Raw genomic sequence first — 21,738 nt, forward strand, 5'->3', positions numbered from 1 at the left:
GACCCCGTCACCTCCAATCAAGGAAGCTATTTTATTTCTGTGACACAGAAGGGAGTGAGAGAAGTGCAGACCTAATAGGGTCAGGTGCTCAAGGAGGTTAGGAGGTTAGTCAGAGATCTGATATGTGCTTAACAGTTAAAGATCTATGAGCTCTGCTAATGCATACTGACTAGAGTGAACAATATTCTCTATCCCAAACCACCTCTCTTTCCTTTTCCTTAATTAGTTTGTTAATGAGCTAATGCTTCCAACGGACTGTGAAATTAAAACAATGTGCTTTCTACTGTGATTGCTAAACATTTTCACTGGACATAAAATGTGTTTCACCCTCAATGGGATTTTCTTTTTTCTATTTATAAACAAATCAAAAAGACAGCATCAAAGAGGTGCAGGTGTCTGGTAGGTAAATAAATAAACACTCCCAGCATGTGGAACAATTAAATAATCTCAACAAAATGGGATCAGAGGCAGATGCACACACCACAGGAACAACACTTTACAGGCAAAGGGAAAAACTCCAAATGAGTCTGCAACAGAGGAGCTTGGCTCAGTGGGCCAACCAATTTTGCATCTGTCCCTTTGGCAATGAAGAGTGCTCTGGACACTCTCAGTATGCACTGGGGACAGAGCTCTTCAGGCAATTCTAAGGGAAGAATGATGGACTTTAATGTTGCCAAGTCATCAGATAATGCTGAAGTGGACCCACCAATGCAGACATTCCCAACAGAACCAGAACACAATATTCCTTAAACAGGCACCATACTTTCTCACCTCTGTGCCTATTCCATCTTCCTGGCATCTTTTCTTTTTGCTTACAATGCCTATCCCAAACTAAATATTTTGATGTTTAAATAATATTCATTCTAAAATCTTTGAACTTTGGAACACTGAAAAAATTAAAATTAAAGAAAAATTAAAATCTTTGAAGGTCATTTACTTCATGAAGCATTACCTAATTGTGTTAGCCCTGTGTGCATTAAAATAGAACCCTTGCTTTAAAAACAACAAGACCAACACAAACAGCACATGGATCAATGGAACAGAATAGAGAGGCCAGAAATAGACCCTCAACTCTATGGTCAACTAATCTTCAACAAAGCAGGAAAGAATGTCCAATGGAAAAAAGACAGCCTCTTCAATAAATGGTGCTGGGAAAATTGGACAGCCACATGCAGAAAAATGAAATTGGACCATTTCCTTACACCACACACAAAAATAGACTCAAAATGGATGAAGGACCTCAATGTGTGAAAGGAATCCATCAAAATCCTTGAGGAGAACACAGGCAGCAACCTCTTCGACCTCAGCCGCAGCAACATCTTCCTAGGAACATCACCAAAGGCAAGGGAAGCAAGGGCAAAAATAAACTATTGGGATTTCATCAAGATCAAAAGCTTTTGCACAGCAAAGGAAACAGTTAACAAAATCAAAAGACAACTGACAGAATGGGAGAAGATATTTGCAAACGACATATCAGATAAAGGACTAGTGTCCAAAATCTATAAAGAACTTAGCAAACTCAACACCCAAAGAACAAATAATCCAATCAAGAAATGGGCAGAGGACATGAACAGACATTTCTGCAAAGAAGACATCCAGATGGCCAACAGACACATGAAAAAGTGCTCCATATCACTCGGCATCAGGGAAATACAAATCAAAACCACAATGAGATATCATCTCACACCAGTCAGAATGGCTAAAATCAACAAGTCAGGAAATGATAGATGCTGGCAAGGATGCGGAGAAAGGGGAACCCTCCTACTCTGTTGGTGGGAATGCAAACTGGTGCAACCACTCTGGAAAACAGCATGGAGGTTCCTCAAAATGTTGAAAATAGAACTGCCTTATGACCCAGCAATTGCACTACTGGGTATTTACCCTAAAGATACAAACGTAGTGATCCAAAGGGGCACGTGCACCCAAATGTTTATAGCAGCAATGTCCACAATAGCCAAACTATGGAAAGAACCTAGATGTCCATCAACAGATGAATGGATCAAGAAGATGTGGTATATATACACAATGGAATACTATGCAGCCATCGAAAGAAATGAAATCTTGCCATTTATGACAACATGGATGGAACTAGATTGTATCATGCTTAGCGAAATAAGTCAAGCAGAGAAAGATAATTATCATATGATCTCCCTGATATGAGGAAGTAGTGATGCAACATGGGGGCTTAAGTGGGTAAGAGAAGAATCAATGAAACTAGATGGGATTGGGAGGGAGCCAAATCATAAGTGACTCTTAATCTCACAAAACAAACTGAGGGTTGCTGGGGGGAGGGGGGTTGGGAGAAGGGGGGTGGGGTTATGGACATTGGGGAGGGTATGTGCTATGGTGAGTGCTGCGAAGTGTGTAAACCTGGCAATTCACAGACCTGTACCCCTGGGGATAAAAATATATGTTTATAAAAAATATAAAAATAAAAATTAAAAAAACCCTTTCTAACAAAATTTCCCATACAAATAAGTGGGTTTTTTGGAAAAACATCTTTTGAATTTAATTTGAAGACAGAGCATCTGCAAATACTACAAGTGATAGGGTGCCTGGGTAGCTCAGTCATTTCGGCATCCACCTCTGGCTCAGGTCACAATCTCAGGGTCCTGGGATCTAGCTCCAAATCGGGCTCCCTGCTTGTAGTGAGTCTGTTTCTCCCTCTCTCTCTGCCTCTCCCCCTGCTTGAGCTGTCTTGCTCACTCATTCTCTCAAATAAATACAAAATTTTAAAAAAGATTACAAGTGGAATTAGTAAGGAAAAGAGAAACAACACCAATTTGAGAGGGTAACTATTCATATCATGTTTTGGTGATGAGATAACTTACATGAAGAAGGTGATTTGAGCCTTAAGGAATGGAAAGGATTGCAACAGGCAAACCAATGACAAGATGTTCCAGATAGAAGTGGACTCAGGAAGAAAGAAGGGGATAAAGGAAATCATACTAGATTTAGGGAATTCAAATTGAACCATTTTGATTCTTGTGTGGGGTAGGCTTGAATAAATGGAATAAGTTAGGGCTAACCAAGGAGATTAAACCAAGAGAGGGAAGATAATTAAATATTAAGTATGAGCTTTGGATTTAGTCTATTAAATATTTTAAGACAACTAGTGTTCCTAAGATTTTAACACATTAATCTGATTCTGCACTTACCTTTAAAGTTTCAAAAAAAAGTTTTACATTTTATTGGAAAAAAATAGATATTTCAAGAAAGAAGCAGTGAAAAGAAAAATTCTTATGCCTGTAGTTTAATAAGCAATTGGACTGCATTGTCAAACTTTAGAAAAGATGTCTGAAATAGCTAATGCAAAGCAACCATTGTGCATGTGGAAAAAATGGCATTGTTTAGATTTCCACAAAACACACTTAAATGTAAAGAAATCTACAAAGACTCGTTTGAACAGTTCTTGAAAACATGAATACAATAGCTAAGTCATTGAAAAAACAAATGAATCTGATGCAAAAAATAATAACAAAGACAGATATAAATATAAACATCGTGTGAAAATTTCTGAAGTCATTTGAAAAAGCAGTTTTCCTAATCCTATTGTCACATGGAACTTAAACTCTGTAAGGTAAGACTTTATATAGACCTAAGACAGAAAAAATACTGCTCCACAGGGGGGAAATGGTTCACAGCAGTTGAATGTATTTGTGTAGCTTGTATTGAGTGCTTACCATGGGAAAACAGATAAACAGGATCTGTTCCCTAATTCAGAGTAAATTGCAGTTGTAGAACACAAAGAAAGATGTTTGTGGTATGTAATAGACAGATGATGGTGAGTGGTCATTTGGGTAAGTGTTGGGCTCTTATGAGCCCTTGAAACTGTAATGTTGGAAACTTCCCCTAATTGGATTGAGGATTTGGGGAAGCTTTCCTGGAGGGAATGCTTGATATACTGAGTTTCAGATGACAGATGGGAACTAGTGGGGTAGAGGAGACTTAAAGTCATTTGAAGTTAAGAGTGGTCAACTGCACAGAAGTCGGAAGTAGCCTGACATGTGACACCATCATTCGTGGGTTATCTGACAGCATCATCTGAAGGGCAGGGCAGCTGGATGGTTAAGGCAGGCTCCAGAATGAAACAAATATGACTTCACATCCAATCTCTGTCCTTTGTATTTTAAACCAAACATCATGGAAGTGCTGTCCAAGAAGTGGCAACAGAGGGTCCACCTTATGCCTTGTTTTCTGTGGAGAACCTTAAAAAATGCGGGCCCCTGGAGAGAGCCAGCTTTCTGCAAAGATGGTTGGGAAGATCAGGCGCCTTAAAGAAGCTGCAGAGGAGACTTGGAGACTTACCTGGAAACTTGCTTCTAAAAGAAGTTCAAAGGAACTATGTTTGAGAGAGGCAAAAAGGAAGACACGAAGAAAATAGCATGCGTAAAAGATTAAAAAGATGAGTATTCAGTGATGATTTAAGAAATGATGATATTTCCCTAAATCAATATTTCCTTTGACACAGTCATGGGCTAATAGCACCTACATATTTATTGATTATTCAATAATTAATGTATTTGATGTATATTATTTTTAAGCAATTGATACGTTTGAATCATTTTTTTAAAGATTTTATTTATTTATTTGACAGACAGAGATCACAAGCAGGCAGGGAGGCAGGCAGAGAGAGAGGAGGAAGCTGGCTCCCCGCTGAGCAGAGAGCCCGATGCGGGGCTCCATCCCAGGACCCTGGGACCATGACCTGAGCTGAAGGTAGAGGCTTTAACCCACTGAGACACCCAGGCGCCCCCCGTTTGAATCATTTTATCAAGACCACATTGCAACTCTATTTTGTAATTAGAAGGTTTAGCTTATGACCCAAAATACAAAATTAATATTATTACTTTATGGTGTCACTTTACTTTCCATCTAAAATAACTTTTTTTTTTTTTTTTTTTTTTTAGATTTATCATTCACCATATTTACTGGGTTTGCATTATTGTTTGCTTTTTGCCTGTTAAAGTAGTTGTGCATTTTTTTGGATTTTTTCTTTAAATACATTAATCTTCCCTTATTAATCTGCATATAGAGACAGAGGAGAAAGAGAAATGAAGAAAGAAAACAAACCAGAAGTGGTAAATACTAAAGTAAGATAGTCATTGAAAGCAACCAAATTTAAAAGAATTCCTAACTGAGATGATGTTGCTGGTACTTGTGATGGTGACAAAGTTTGGATGGGATCTTATCCCCTCTTGGTTAATATGTATACCCTTTTAAGTGAATGAGTCAGGTAAGATAGCTAGTTATTATTACTTTATATGTGACATTATTATTACCATTTCAAATCCTGCAGACATTTATTTTTCTTCACCCATAACCATCCTAATAGATTTTCTCAGTAAAAGGTGGCACGGAAAACAAAACAAAACAAAACAAAACAAAAAAACCACATAGAATCACAGAGAGTATAAAGGCATGACAAAGGTAACTCAGCTAATTAGCACCAGAAAATCAGCTTCATAAATTTCAAGTCACTGATCTTTCTACTACAGAGTTAGAGAATTATGCTATCTGTTTTTGTTCCCTTCCTTTTTTTTTTTTCCCTTTTTGTTTAGGGTTTATCAAAGAGTCTACCCATGAGTCTTTTTAATTTTGTGTTTGTTTTTTGTATTATAATTGAGCTTATTCTCAGGTAATCATATTAATAATATGCGTAAGATATATATATATATATATATATACATATATATATGTGTATATATATGTATATATATAGTATAGGGATTGCTTTTTGGCAATAGAACCAACTTTCCAATGTTTTTAGTATGACATGTATAAAAATAATTTTATTATACTTTAATTAGTGAAGAGAAGTATATATCTCATGCAGTCCAGTGCATAGAAAATATCCTTGGCTGAATATATTAGCTCCTGGTCAAGTATAGCATTTATGCAACTAAGGGATAAGGTTTAAAGTGTGACTCCAAGACTATAGCTCAGTAGAGGGGTACTCAACCTGAAACGCAAAGGACCTCTTAGTGATGAGATTACTTGCTATTGTTTTTTTTTTTTTTTAAGATTTTATTTATTTATTTGACAGAGAGAGAGAGATGCAGTGAGAGAGGGAACACAGGCAGGGGGTGGGAGAGGGAGAAGCAGACTTCCTGCTGAGCAAGGAGCCCGACGCAGGGCTCAATCCCAGGAGCCTGGGATCATGACCTGAGCCGAAGGCAGATGCTTAATGACTGAGCCACACAGGCACTCCTTTTTATTGTTAAGAGAAGAGCTTTCTCATTTATAGAGGCATGTGTACTGGAAAAGGGGTGCACTGGCAAGGATTTGCAGGTTAAAATCAAGGTTAGTATGGACCATTGGTCAGGATCAATAAACTCAACTCAGAGACAAGGTATTGCTTTCTGGAAAGCATATAAAGAAAAAGGTAAACTATATTTTGGGTTAAGGTGTCTATTATATGATGATAATCATTACACATTCACAAACCATCCTCATAAAAGTATCATATTTCGGTCCTGGACATGCACTCAACCTCTTTAACATTGTGTTCCTCTGTCAACATTCAAAATAGCCTATGCATTTGTGTTCTCTTTAATCAGTCTCTTCCCCAGTCTCCTCCAATATATTCTCTATTCATTTTACTAAACACTAGGTTGTATTGTGTTTTTCTATTATATATGGTAACCAGAGGATTGGATTTGGATGTCACCATGTACTTCCAAATGTTTACTCATCTTTTTTTTTAAGATTTTATTTGTTTATTTGACAGACAGAGATCACAAGTAGGCAGAGAGGCAGGCAGGGGTGGGGGGAGGAAGCAGACTCCCTGCTGAGCAGAGAGCTTGATGTGGGGCTCAATCCCAGGACCCTGGGATCCTGACCTGAGCAAAAGGCAGAGGTTTTAACCCACTGAGCCACCCAGGTGTCTTTTACTCATCTTTGAAGTATGTTTATTACTACACTTCACCAATAATGTGTTTGAAATATTGGCTATGCTTATTATTAATCAACAGATTACTGAAAAACAGTATAGAGTCATGACTACAGTTGTCTTATAGGCAAGGGATCTTTTATTCCAAAACTCCAAAGAAACTTTGGTTTATATTTAAAACAAAGAGTACATATTTTACCATTTTACCAAGGAATTTTCATCTTGATATATTGAGCACATCAGAATGTTCTGTTTAATTCCTAGTATATCTCTTCACTTTATTAGCCAGATATTTTTGCTCCTACCATCTTTTTCAGTTATCTATTACTGCATATTATATCATACTAACCCAAAACATACTGTTTCAATACAATGATAATATTTTGCTCATAAATCTACAAATTAGGCAGATCTCCGTAGAACAGCATTTTTTTTTTTTTTAAACTGCAAATGAGCTTCAACTAAGGTAGCTTGAATGTTGAAAATGAAATCACTGGGAGGTTTGGTCACCCATCTCTCTGGTAGTTGAGGATGATTGTTGACTAAAACTTCAGCTGAGGCTGTAAAGAAGACATCTAAGAGTGTCTTTTTGATGTGCCTACTTGGCTTCATAACAGCTTGGTAGCTGGATCATACCGGAGACATCTCAAGAGGACTGGGCATAAGTTTTATTACCTTTTTTTGGACTTAACCTCAGCAGTTATATGGTGTTAATTTTATTGTAGTCACAGGCCTACCCATATTGAAAGGAAAAAACAAAGATCTCGTCAGTCAATGGAAGAATATCAGTATCACATTTTAAGAAGCATATGTAGAATAAAATATGATTTTGAGTATTTTAGTGGAAAATAAGATCTGGTACAGTCTGCTCTCTAGCCACAGCAGTTATCATCTTTACACATGCAAAATTCCCTCATCCTTTCTCCTCAGGATATCTCAAAATGTCTCATTTATGATGGTATCAGATTTAGGCTGGCGGTCCAAAATCTCATCATCAAAGTCTGTTCAGCATTCAGGATCTTCGGATCTTACTCTCAGATTATAGCTTCTGAAGTTCAGTTTCCTTTCTTAGAGGTAGTCCCTCATTTTGATGTTTAAAAAGGATATAGTAGCTATTGGGGGACACGGTGGCTCCGTCATTAAGCATCTGCCTCCAGCTCAGATCATGATCCCAGGGTCCTGGGATCCCACATCGGACTCCAAGGAGTCTGCTTCTCCCCATACTGCTACCCAACAAGCTAGTGTGCTCGCTCTCTCTCTCTCTCTCTCATGCTCTCTTTCTCAAATAAATAAATAAAATCTTTTTTTTTTTAAAAAAAGGATGTATTAGCTATTGAGTTTACTTCAAAATAAAATATATTCTACTATCTGAGAGTCACATTTATGTAAGTCTCATACTTCCCTCAGAAGCACCCATTAATATCAAGGTCTTACTGCAGAAATTATTCATAGTCTGAAAAACTAAACATCTATAGCCACAAAATAAATTTGTACAGAACAGTCTTCTTGAAATTTTTACGGAATTGATTGTCCTTATTTACTGAGGGATATTGCACTTTGTAGTCAATATTCTCTGTATTTCCTACTACTGTCTGAGCTCACCCTTATGGGAACAGTTACATAACCCAGTGATGGAGAAAAAAAGAGGCTTAAATAATGTAATAATGTGAAATACAGCAGTGTGTCTTCCAAAACATTAAACACCATAATTTTTGGCCTTCCAGATATTGATTGTCACTAAATATTAACACAAGTAAATTTCTTCTAAATGCAGTGTAGTTTTGTAAAGCAATCTTTTACAAAACAGTCTGCCGCACAGAATAATAAGGAGTTAAGAAGATCTATTGGACAGGCTATTTCATTTTCACATTGATCATCTCAAAATATTTTTTCCATTTTCTTTTATTTTATATCTTGACATATATAAGGACTGTTCCTCCCTATACTTTGACAAAAGATCATGAGTCACAATGTAGCGATATTAAGGTGACAGTATCAGTTAACTTCAGAAATAAGAACACATTTGAGAGATATAGGGCACAATTAGTAATTATATTAGGACAAAAGTTGTAAGCCAGAAGAGTCTTGAGTAGACTAGAACATGTGCTTAAGTAAACTAGTGAGTGTACTTTTTATTTGAACAAAAGTTGGAATCCCAATTCTGCCTCTTATAAGCAATCTCATTCAACTTATTTAAGCTCTTAGACCCTTAGTTTTCTTATGTAAAATATTAGAATATTCAGACATCTCACTACTTCTATTAAATTACATAAATAAAATACTCTTAAGTACTATCTGGCACAACTAAGGTCCTCAACAAATGGCAATTAGGTTTATTATTATTGTATCCTGCTCGCCTAGAATAGTATTTGATGCATGATAGACTGCAATAAATATTCTTTTGGTGAATAAACTAATAAAAGAATTAATAAATAAATCAATGACATGTAGAAGTACTATTAGTATTAAATGAAGTCATATAACACTCATGGTGATTCTACTCCATGTCATAGTAGAACAAATAGACAAATGCATGTCCTTGCACAGGGCGACTACAAACTATGAAGAAAAAGCAGACTTTTAATACCTTACCAGAAAATGTGTATACATTTCAAACTTCAGAACATTTGTGATTATGGTTTTTATCCATTTAATCTAATCATTTTCACTTATAAAATGTTTTTCTCAGTTTCCCTGTGGTGTTACCAGAGGTCTTACTGGTAAGGATAGGATAGATTATGTTGCATTACAAATGATAAGCTATAAATACAATTTTTTTAATGCATTCGCAGATATGGTCATGGCTATATATTATGTAACAATCAATTTGTATCCCTTAGCAGATTTCACAGCAGAAACTTTTCACGCCAGACAGAGAATGGGATGACATATTTAAAATACCAAAAGTAAGTCATCATTAACCACAGATTCTATAACCAGCAAAACTGTACTTCCGAATCGAATGAGGAATAAAGACTTTTTGAAACAAAACAGGAAAATCATTACCACCAGACCTGCCTTACAGAAATGTTAAAGGAAGTTCTTTAAGTGGAATAAAATAAGATATCCATACCCCAAGTTTCCTGGCTCGACAGGGCCATGGGCTTTCCTCTGCAAACCTTCTCTCAGCTAGAGCACCACTGGGCTGCACAACTTTGAAGAGTTTTCACCAGCCCTTCTGTTCAAATGGAGCCAGAATACACTCTCCACCACAGGTAAGGTAATGTCGCAGCCCCCCTGCTTGAATAGAAAGAAAAGGGGACACTCCAGGCTTTCAATTTCCTGAGCAGTCTCTCTAGTTGGGAGAGGCTGGGAGCTAACCTCAGCCTTAGCGGTGAATTAGTCCTCTTGCATGCCTTTAGTATGGGAAGCTTCTATGCCTAGTACTAGCTTTGTTTGGGGGTGATCAGCTCTGCCTGCCCAGCTTCAGCACTGCTAGACTGCACAGCTTCTGAACTGGTCACAGGCTCTCTGACTGGGTCTGGCTGGAAGACATTCTTCACAGGGGGTGGGACTATGTCTCCACACCTTGCCTAAGCCACGGCAAACAGGGCATTAAGGCCAGCAAAATTCCATGTTTCAGGATCTGAATCATCTACCTTGCTGAGATCCCTGTTTAGAGTCTGCCCCAATTTAATTTTGCTGATGAGCAAAACCACTGTTTGGAATTACTACTTGGGCCCTGGAGGTAACAACCCAGTCTACAGGGATCTGTATGCTTTGGTTACAAACCCCTGCCTACCTTTTCTGTCATCATCAGATTCCCAGTAGAATCTGCCCACAAATTCTCCTATAATTCCCATGGTGAAAGATCAGAGTACGGCCTGCCACAAAGTGACCTACAATGCTGAAAAGGGGTAGCTGGACATGTCCCTTGAGTTCTGTTTTCCCACTGAAGGAGCTGGAGTTTCAGAGACCTCTCCCCATGGTACTGCATTGGCCTGGGAAAGGGGTAATGTGGGCAATATGTAGATACTTTTCTTAACATTCTAATGTGATCTGTCTTAGTCTCTGAAGTGCAAGAGGGTGCTTCAGCCTTGCCTCTATGCTCCAGGATTCTCTCAGTGGTGCCTTGTTTTTGAATAGATGTTTGTTGTCCTTGTGAGGATAAACAAAGTCAGAAACAATGTATGTCACCATCCTAGTAATTTCATTCAGCCTCCTTCTTCTTTAATATCACCCCATATTTTTAATGTTCTTTAGAATAGTATATTTAAGACCAGTATAATATTATGTTATGTTAAATTATGTAAATTAGCTTCCTGGGGCTGCCATAACAAATTACCACAAACTCGGTGGTCTCAGACAACAGAAATTCATTCTCACACAGTTCTGGAAGCCAGAAGCCTGAAATCAAACTTTCAGGAAAGTTAAAAGCTTTGAAAATTTGAAAATGGAGTTTCTGGATCTACTCTTTAGCATATTTCTACCCATCAAGTTCCTCAGAAGCTGGCCATAGTTGAGGACTTGAATGCAAGCAATTGACTGAATGCTCTCATAAGAAACTTACAAGAGTGAGAAAAGCAGGAGAGGGAGAGGAATCCAAAGGTGAAACTTCAAGCAAAATCTTAGCCTCAGTTTCATATGCTTGGTATTTCTAGGGATAAATTCTGCCTTAGATTTGGTCCCAACTGGGGACATGTAAACTAAGTTTTATTACTTCTGTACTCAAGCACTTCTAGTCCTTTGAGGCCAGCAGTCCTCCGAGGCCAGACACTTGCTAGGATCCACCCTTTGCAACTCTCTGATGACTTCCATCTCACAGTAAATATACCATGTTCTACCAGGGCTTCTTCAAGATGATGAGTCCTCACAATTTCTGGGACAACATTTAACATTAGTAATATAGAAAAATGAATGATCCCTGACTACTACAGTTTATCCTGAACTTATAGTCGATACTGATTTTGTCCTCCTACCAACTGTTCTTGATTCCATTCATCCTATTCTGGCTCCTCTGCTGTCAAAGAAGTTTTTCTGGTGAGAAGCATTTAACTCCTGATTGTATTCCCAAATTAAAGTGGTAAAGAGGAGATGTACTGAAGAATGTTCATAGCAACACTACTTAATAGGGGAAAAAAAGAAAACAGTAAGAACAGATTTTAAAAAAGAGAAAAGAGAAGAAAAAGAGAAAGGTAACAAAAAGACTGAAAATGTCCATAGATGAAAAAATAATATGGTAGTTTTATTGTGATATACTTATGCAATAAGATAGTTTATGCCAGTGAAAATGAACTTCTACATGTAATAACATGAATACATTTTAGTGATCTAATGATGAGTGAGGAAAATATACAACTGCCTTTTTAAAAAAGATTTTATTTATTTATTTGACAGACAGCGATCACAAGTAGGCAGGGAGGCAGGCAGAGAGAGAAGGGGAAGCAGGCTCCCTGCTGAGCAGATAGCCCTACTCGGGGCTCAATCCCAGGACCCTGGGACCATGACCTGAGCCGAAGGCAGAGGCTTTAACTCATTGAGCCACGCAGGAGCCCCACAACTGCCTTTTTATAAAGTTCAAAAACACATAAAACAAAAAATTCATTATTTAGGCATACTAAATAAATCTGCAAAAAATACATAGTCAGAATAGTGGTTTCATCTGTAAAGGAGAAGGGGACTTAGGAAGGAAAGGCCTATATACATATTAGGAGTAAGTAAAAGATTGAATGATGAGTTCAGTAATACTCATTATATAAGCAAAGTAAACACATAAATGCAGACCAAAGATAACCATTTATCTACACCAAGCATTACCACTAATCTCTCTGCACACCTGAGTTTCAATTAAAAGTGAAGTTTCCAGGTTAAATGATTTGAACGTACAGTTAAGATTGAGAATCACTGAACTAGATGACCTGCAGTGCTACTCTAAGGTTCCTTTTTTAATAAGCTGAGGCAAAAAATACAGGAGAGGTGGTTTATTTGTGTAAATACTATCATGTGATATTTGAGGGAATGGGTTATTTTTATAATCAATGATTCGAAACATTTTATTTTGATATAATAAAAGCATGAAACAAAACATACCAAATTTAAATTTGATCTCATAATGTTCATTTGAATACTAAATAAGTAAACTTCTTCAATTGGAGAGAAATAATGTCTATGGGTAGAATGATTTTAACAGTCTTGAAAAGGAGAAATGGTTCCACAGAGTCCTATAACCCAAGTAATTCAATTATATACCTCATTGGAAAGTATGTAGAAAATACAAAGTTTCACTTAAAAGAGTGAAGAATCAAGGGATTTCTTAACAAACTCTAACCCCCATTTTAATCTCCTTATTTCAACAATGCATGAACCTGTTTGTTTATTCACATGGACACTTTGACCACTTTAACAAAAGAAGAGCCATAGTGTAATAATGAACCTGACATGAAGATAAATGACTCCAATTAGCTTCCTCATTAGTTTTAACTAAGATTACTTCTTTAGTCATGACTGATTTATCTCCTTTTCACTTCTCTAGAGCCTCAGGAAGTTGCCTGCCAGAGTAAAGTCAGGTAAAGAGAGTTAATTTAAAATCTAGACAGTCGTTTGCTATTTTTCCTTGGATCAATCTGTGACTGGCACCCAAGAGTGGATTCACATACATGTGCTTTTGCCATATCGCTATGGAACAAGGATCATCAACATTCACAAAGTATAGTAATCAGTGTGTAAGGTATGTCTGTGTTTCATGTAATGAAGAAAAAGCTACAAATCTGCAGTGAGTACCTAGAGAATTCTTGAAAAATCCTAGGTTAAATTTGTGTTTTCAATGGTCTCACTTTCAGTTTCACTTCGTCATAACACCACAGAAAGTGGGGATTGAGAATGGGGAGAGACACATTGGTGGAGTAAACTAAAAGCATTCATCACAAGCTTAGGATTCTTCCTAGATGCCTGGAGGAGCCAACCTGGGAACAAATATGAAACTGTGTTTTTCAGGTTGACAAAGATATTTATTTACAGAGATATTTGTCTTTCCTTAGGTCTCAGGTGAAGAACATCTTGTGCTTTCTTGATGGAGACTCAGCCTACAGAAGCCTGTAAGGACCTTGTGTGAAACTCTGTGAAGTTTACTTCAGGGAGAAATTGCCCAATTCTCCTACCTCATACCTCCCTTAGGGTCTGCAGAATCCATTGGATGAACTATTTTCAAACACTGATACTGGAAAAGAGACAGATGCTTTCATCAGGTAACCTGAGCTCCTGGAAGCTAAATGGAGAAAAAAAAATGGTTTGCTCTTCTAATCATTAACTGGTTATTCATTCAAAATCCAAAAGAGTAGAAACTTCTGCACCATGCACCACCTGATTTCAAAACTGAAGAAACTTAAGCACCTGACTCAGTTCTGGAGTTAAAGGAACACTAAAACAGAGCAGGCAAACCAATGAAAAACAACAACAACAATAAAACCAGAAACAAACAAACAAAAAAAAAATAAAAGCAAAAACAAAAACAGTGACAACAAAAAATCCACTGAGTCTTAGAGTCTCACAATGTAAAACCAAGGTAAACATTTATACAAGGAGGTTGCCTTTGTAATATAACTGAGGGAAAAGTCACCTCTAAAATCAGACATTTCTCTAAGGAATTCTAGTTTCTTTTAGTGAAAGAGGTTAGGGAAAACAATTGTGAGGTTAGAGACACTCATTTCTACTGGGACAATATTGTGTCCAGGCCATCTCAGTGAGAAGGGTTTGAAGAAATAATGTTTTAAAATGTTGCATCTTAAGTAATATTTCCAATTCAATTTGGATACTGTTCTTTCATTACACTATCCTCTTTAGATATGTAAATTATTGATTCAGAAGGCCATAATTTCTTATTCTACTTTATTCTACTATGAAATATCATTTCAAAATAACAATGCTTATGAGAATATTGAGCACTTCGTGTAAGTGTATGTTATTATGTTTACCTGTACCATGCATCATGATACATTTAGTAAAGAATAAAATCTCTCAAGTTCTCTTAGTATAATTATTAATAAGAAAAGGAAGAAATGAGGGAGAAACAAGGTAGAAAGTGAAGAAGGTGACCATTATCCTGCCTTGAAGTAATATATTTCCTAATGAGAAAGACAGTTTTATGCAGAACTAAGTATTGTACAAAGCATAATGTAGTAAGGGGATGGCAGAAATATAGACATAGCCTAAAGAAAGAAATAGGTGATTGTGACTTGAGAGTTGAGGGAAGTTTTCATAGCATAGGGGTTTAGCACTAGAAAATGAGAACTATTTCAAAGGGAAAAAATAACCAAGAAGTCATTCTAGACTAAAAAGATTCATTTTACTTTCAACCTAAGCCAAGTTAAATAATTAAAAAACTAAATATAACAGGACAATATGTCACTTTATCTTGATATTAAGCATGAATTATAGTTAGATCATGCTAGCAGCACCTTCACTTAGGATATCTAGATAATGATTGTACTTAATTTCAATATCTGGCATGACAGAATACATTTTGCACGTAGAATTCTTGGAAATAATTTGACGTTAGTTCATCTGATTTTTTGGGTCTGTCACTCTATTGCCACCTCTAAAATTGTTACCTTTAAATTCTCTCTCCTAAACAAAATTATTCAAGATTGCAAAAATCTAATTATTTCTTAGAACCCAAATTTCCATTTCATTATCTCCGAAGTATAATGTAGATCTGTTTTTGTTTAATCATTTAATCTTTAACAAATATACATCTAGTACAAAAGGTATAAAGCTTTATGTATAACAACAGTATTCCAATTTACTTCTCTAAACTAAAACTAAAGCAACAGACATCTCTTCTTTCTTTCTAAATTACACTCTCATGAATAGGATATTTATATCTACTGTGGTATGGATTATAGAATGCTGATAGACACTTATTCCTTATTCTTTATTCCACATATCTGTGAATGGTACACCCACTTCTCTAGATGCTGGTCTGAAATGACTTCAGCTGTATGTAACAGAAAACCTGCTCACCAAGTCTTAAACAAATGGAGGTTTAGGTGGCTTCATATAACAAAAATTAGCAATAAGGCAGTTAACTTTCAGACAATGGCTTACTAATTTTATTTGAAACCTTCTTTTTTTCCTTTTGCCATTTTCAATATAGTGACTTAATCTTCAAAATTTCATGTTAATCAGTGACCACCAAGCATTCAGTATTCTCATCCAGGGAAGGAGAGCAGGCACAGAAGGCAAAGAAGAGCCCTCGATGCCAGCTTCTGTCCTATTCCTCTTTCTCTCTTTTTTTTCCTCTCCCCCTTCCGTTCCACCTCCACCTTCTTCCAAGCAGTAAAGCTATAGCTTTTCCAGAAGCTGTATCTACACACTTAATATAGCTCTTTGAAAAAATTCTGCCAATTGGTTATAACTACCTATATGGGAGTCTTGAAAATCAAGTCTTTAGCTGGGCACATTATTAAATGAAACAAAATCCAGTAATGGAAGCAACAAAGGAAAGCAAGGAATCTTGGTAGGCCTAAAACACAGTACCCACACCAATAAGCCAAGTATGACTATTGACTCCATTGTGTTTTCATAATTGGAAAAATAACACCATGTTTACAGCTCAAATAGTTCAAGTCATTAATATGTGAGTTCTGCTCAAGTTGACCTATAAATATAACCCAAACCTATTTGAAATTCCAGAAGTTTTAGGGGCACCTGAGTGGCTCAGTGTGTTAAAGCCTCTGCCTTCGGCTCAGGTCATGATTCCAGGGTCCTGGGATTGAGTCTTGCGTCAGGCTCTCTGCTCTGTAGGGAGCCTGCTTTCTCTCCTCTCTGCCTGCTGCTCTGCCTACTTATGATCTCTCTCTGTGAAATAAATAAATAAAATCTTAAAAAAAAAGAAAGAAATTCCATAAGTTGTTGTAGAAACTCTCAGTCTAATTCTGAAATCTGTATAGAAATTAAGGAATTCCAATCTACCAAAGTTAAAACAAAACAAACAAATAAGGTCGATGACTCCCACTACTCATCTTAAGAGTAACCAAGTGAGTGTGAATTAGTGAAAAATGTGGTCATAAATCAATGAAAAAAATAAAGTTCGATAATTGAACCTCAACATACAATGAACTGATTTTCGACAAGGATGTCAAGTTTGACAAGAAAGAGGAATGTTTTAAATAAACGATGCTTGGACAATTGGAAATAAGAAAAAAAGGACAATCTATTTTGTGTGAAATCTAAAAACAAAAAAAAACTTAAAATGGACAATAAACCTACATACAGGAGCTAAAACTGTGAAACTTCTAGAAGTAAGCACAGAAAAATATTCAAGATCTTGTTAGGTAAAAATTTCTTAGATATGACACAAAAAGACAATCTAAAGAGGAAAAAAATGACAAATTGAGTCTCACCAAAATATATAATCTCTGCGTTGCTGAAAGTCACTGTTAAGAAAACGAGAAGACAAGGCACAGACTGGGAGAAAATATTTCTAAATCATCTATCTAATAAAAGGCTTCTTATTTCCAGAGCACAAAGCAAACTTTCCCTTCCCTTCTTCAGCTTCTAACTTCCCCGCAGAAGGTTTTTTGTATTACTCTCTGTAACAGGCAGATATTATGGGGTCGACATTTCATTCAGAGAACTTGGGCAACTGAGAAAAGCAGAATTAATTTAACCATTAATTTAACAAACTTTACTAAGAAAAAACTTAGAAGATCTTCCAAGTTGACTCCTACTCACTTCTCCAGCCTTATTTCTCACTATCCCTCCATCAGACTACATGCGAGGAATTGCCATTACTAAAATGATTTCAACAGCATTTTAGTTCTGAATGCAAAATTCACCCGTAAGACAGGCTTTTCAGTATTAAAATCCTCAACAGAGCTAGGTACCAATTTAATGTTATTTGTGAATCTTCCATCTCATTTAAGACTCTTTGGATACTTTTCATACCAAAAATATATCAAATTTAGCTTACTATTGATCAGCATCCTGCAGACATACATCTGACTGATTGTCTGAAATGACTACACAGTTTGGGATGTTATATATGCAATTACTGCCAAGAATAGGTAATAAGCTCAAAGAGCTATTAAGATGCAAAGAAGGGATGCATCAAAAAAAAAAAATTACAAGCTGTTCACAATCACAAGTGAAAGTATAATTACCATACATTATACAGGAAGGGAAACTAACACGGAGTAAGCACCTACTACATATTAACCATCTCGCTGTTTGATTTGTAAATATTATCTTGTCCACAGAACAGTTACTTAATGTAAGCAATCAAAGCTTCATTTTTAGGTTAAGCATTTTATTGAGATGTAATTAATATACCATAACATTCACCGTTTTAAAGAGTGCAGTTCAGTAGCTTGTAGAATATTTACAAAGTTATCCAACTTTCATCACTGTCTAACTTCAGAATAGTTCATTTCTTCCCAAAGAAACCCCCTGCCTATTATAGAAATCACTCCCCACTGCTGCCTTCTCTCTACCCCAACGCCCAGCCCGTGGCAATCACTGATCTACTTTCTTTCTCTCTGGATTTGCCCACTCTGGACTTTTCATATAAATGGAATAATACAATTATGTTGCCTCTTTCACTCAGCATAATGTAGTCAGGGTACATTGATTTTTTAGCATGAATCAATACTTTATTCTTTTTGGACCTGAATACTCTTTCACTGTGTGGCTATAACAAAGTTTGTTTACTCAACCTTCAATTGATGTACATTAGGTTGTTTCCATTTCTCGGCTATTACAAATAATGCTGCTATGAACACTCACGTTCAAGTTTCTGTGTGGACATAATGTGTTTTGTTCAATTTTGTTCACATTCAAGTTTCTGTGTGGACATAATGTGTTTTCTTTTCTCTTGGGTATATGGGTAGGAGTGGAAATGTTAGGTTATACACAACCTTTTACAAAAAGGTTTTATTTTATTCTTCCTTTAATAGGTAGATATAGCTACATACAGATAATAATAATATCACATTCTTAGCCAAATGTTAGCATTGCACACATATACCTTTCTTCACATTGCTTTTTTCACTTGAAATATATTCTGAAAAATAAAACAAAAATGTATATGTTGAATATCACTATATGGATATCCCTCACTTCTTTTTACAGCTCTATGATCAGGATGGCCCTAATTAAGGATTACAGGATGGCCAGTAACCTATCCATGGAACTAGGTTGTTTTATAGTCTCTTGCTATTACCAACTGAAATGGAATAAATTGCCTTAAATGTATATTTTTTCATATTTTTGTTCATTTTTTTGGGATACATTTTTAGACATGAAGTTTCTGGGTCAAAGGATAAATGCAATTTGGTATTATCAAATTCCCTTCCATTAAGGTTGCTCTATTTTATTTCCCAGCCAGTATCCCCTACATGGTTACTTTTTATAATACATTTTACAATATATACAAGTATCAAATTGTTATATTACATGATACTAATATGTTATATGTCAGTTATAGTTCAACAAAAAATATTCAAAGCTCAAATGTATAGAAATATTAGAAGAAATATTAGAAGAAATTACAAACCCATAAAATTCTACCAAGAACTTGAAAATTTTAAAAACATTAAAACTTAATAATAATTTTGAAGTAAAAGAATAATTAACAACTTGATCAAAGGAACATAGAGCTGACATCAAAAACTAGAGAACACACATTATTATTTTTAATTACATATTGTACATTATAAAAAGTAAACACATAGGGATTATAAAATAGTAATTTTAAGTGTGTGAGAATGTAGTTTTTGGAAAATTACACAGTTATTAAAGGAATGATTTTGCGGTGCCTGGGTGTCTCAGTTTGTTAAACATTAGCCTTCAGCTCAGGTCATGATCCCAGGGTACTGGGATTGAGTCCCTAGCTGGCCTCCCTGTTCAGCAGGGAGTCTGCTTCTTCCTACTTCTCTGCCCCCCACCCCTGACTTCTGGTCACTCTCTCTCTCAATCTCAAATAAATAAATAAAATCTTTAAAAAAATAAAAGAACGATCTTGAATTTGAACACAAATAAATTTGTCTCTGAAGATTCTTATGTTTCTTATAAATGTTGCTCCAAAGGAAGAGAACTATGTATTGTCTGGAAAAAAGTCATTTCTGAGAAAGAAAAATACTACAGTTTGAGATAGCAGTCAGAATATAAAACCTTAGCCCTTAGATCATTTTGAGAATACAACCCATTAATTACTGTATTGATTATTCATATTTTAGTAACTTCTATTGTAACTTTCCAACATTCTTATTTTGGTAAAGAATTTATAACTTTTGTTTATCAAAGAAAATGCAAATTATTCTATTGGCATTTATTGCTGTATATATAATTCATAGTGAAAAATGTTTTTAAAACTCTATAATAATTTGTTCTATAGAAAAAGTTTTACATAAAACCACAGGTATAAAAATTTCATTCATTTTCCATAGAGAAGTTTAAATGACATATATTCTCTAAAAGACAAGTAAACACACACAATGGATTTCTATCTAAACATCATTAAGAAAATGTGGATATCTGAGACATATTAGAAAGCCTAGAAAAATAGTTTCAGCACTAGCTAAATAACTTCACTGGGGATAATATAGCAAATTCTTCTGAATACTCCTTAATATATAAAGCTATTTCTCCCAAGTTTTAGCTAAAATTGATGAAGTTAATGGGATTATAAAGGTTATAAATAAACATGAAAGAAAAATAAAAACTATAATACACTGAAAGCTGTTCTGCTTTCTGGACATATCCCATAACCATTTTTGAACGGCACAGCAATGTATATAAATGACATTAGAGAAGAGCAAAAGCCAAACCTATTAATAAGCAGGCTACTACAACATACCAGCAAATTCTTATAGAACACAGAAGCTGTATTTCTTAAGGGCTAGAAATCCTTCATACCTCTGCTGCCCCAGACAATAACATGTTTTGCTGCATACACAATAGACAGGTAAACTTTTTTTTCAATCTTAATAGCTGAAATTTTAAACATACCTATTCAAGGCTTTAAGTACTACTAACACTACACATGCCAATATAAAATTTATCAGCCTTGAATTCTGCTCCAGAAGTTATCTGAACTTTTGTGCTGACATTTACAATTGTGGAATATACAGAATTTTGTATATACAGAAGCTAGAAAACTATCACTGTGAACAGTAGATGTGTAAATAAAATAAAATGTGGTTTAATGGCTTTTCTAGTTGTTTCTTCTTCCTGCAGACACAGCTATTTTGTGTTTCACTTTTCAAATATAGAAGCAATTAATTTATTAATCATTTTGAGGCACAACTGACATATTTCTTTCTATTTATCTGTTTTATTTGCCACTTAAAAAAAATCTGGCCACAGAGGCTCCGGGGTGGCTCAGTCAGTTGAGTGCCTCACTCTTGATTTCGGCTCATGTCCTGGTTTCAGGATCATGAGACTGAGGCTTGCATAGGGCTCTGAACAAGCATGAAGTCAGAGTCCACTCGGGATTCTCTTCCCTCCCTCTACCCCTACTCCCCCGACTTGTGGTCTCTCTCTCTCTCTCTGTCTAAAAAGATAAGAGAAGAAAAGGCAAGACCTGACCATAAAAAAAAAAAAAAATGAGGTTTCAACATAAATAACAACTTAAGAGTAACTGTTGCATTTGCTTCCACTTTATAGATGGTCATTTCTAAGGCCCACTCTTAAGATACAGAAGATGTGCCAGTGAAGAGTTTAAAAACATTGCTGATAGAGAACACACTGATGCAATACTTTTGACAAATGAACAGATAAATTTCAATGTTAGGTATTGTTGCAAGAATTTCAGTTTAAAATATTTATGATCTTTGAAGATTTTCAGGCCAATAAAAACAGGGCAGTGCATTTATTGGTTTTTCTCATAACTCAAACACAGAAAAGGATGT

Source organism: Mustela erminea, chromosome 9 (genome assembly GCF_009829155.1).
Source record: "Mustela erminea isolate mMusErm1 chromosome 9, mMusErm1.Pri, whole genome shotgun sequence".
In the NCBI taxonomy this organism is placed as follows: domain Eukaryota; kingdom Metazoa; phylum Chordata; class Mammalia; order Carnivora; family Mustelidae; genus Mustela; species Mustela erminea.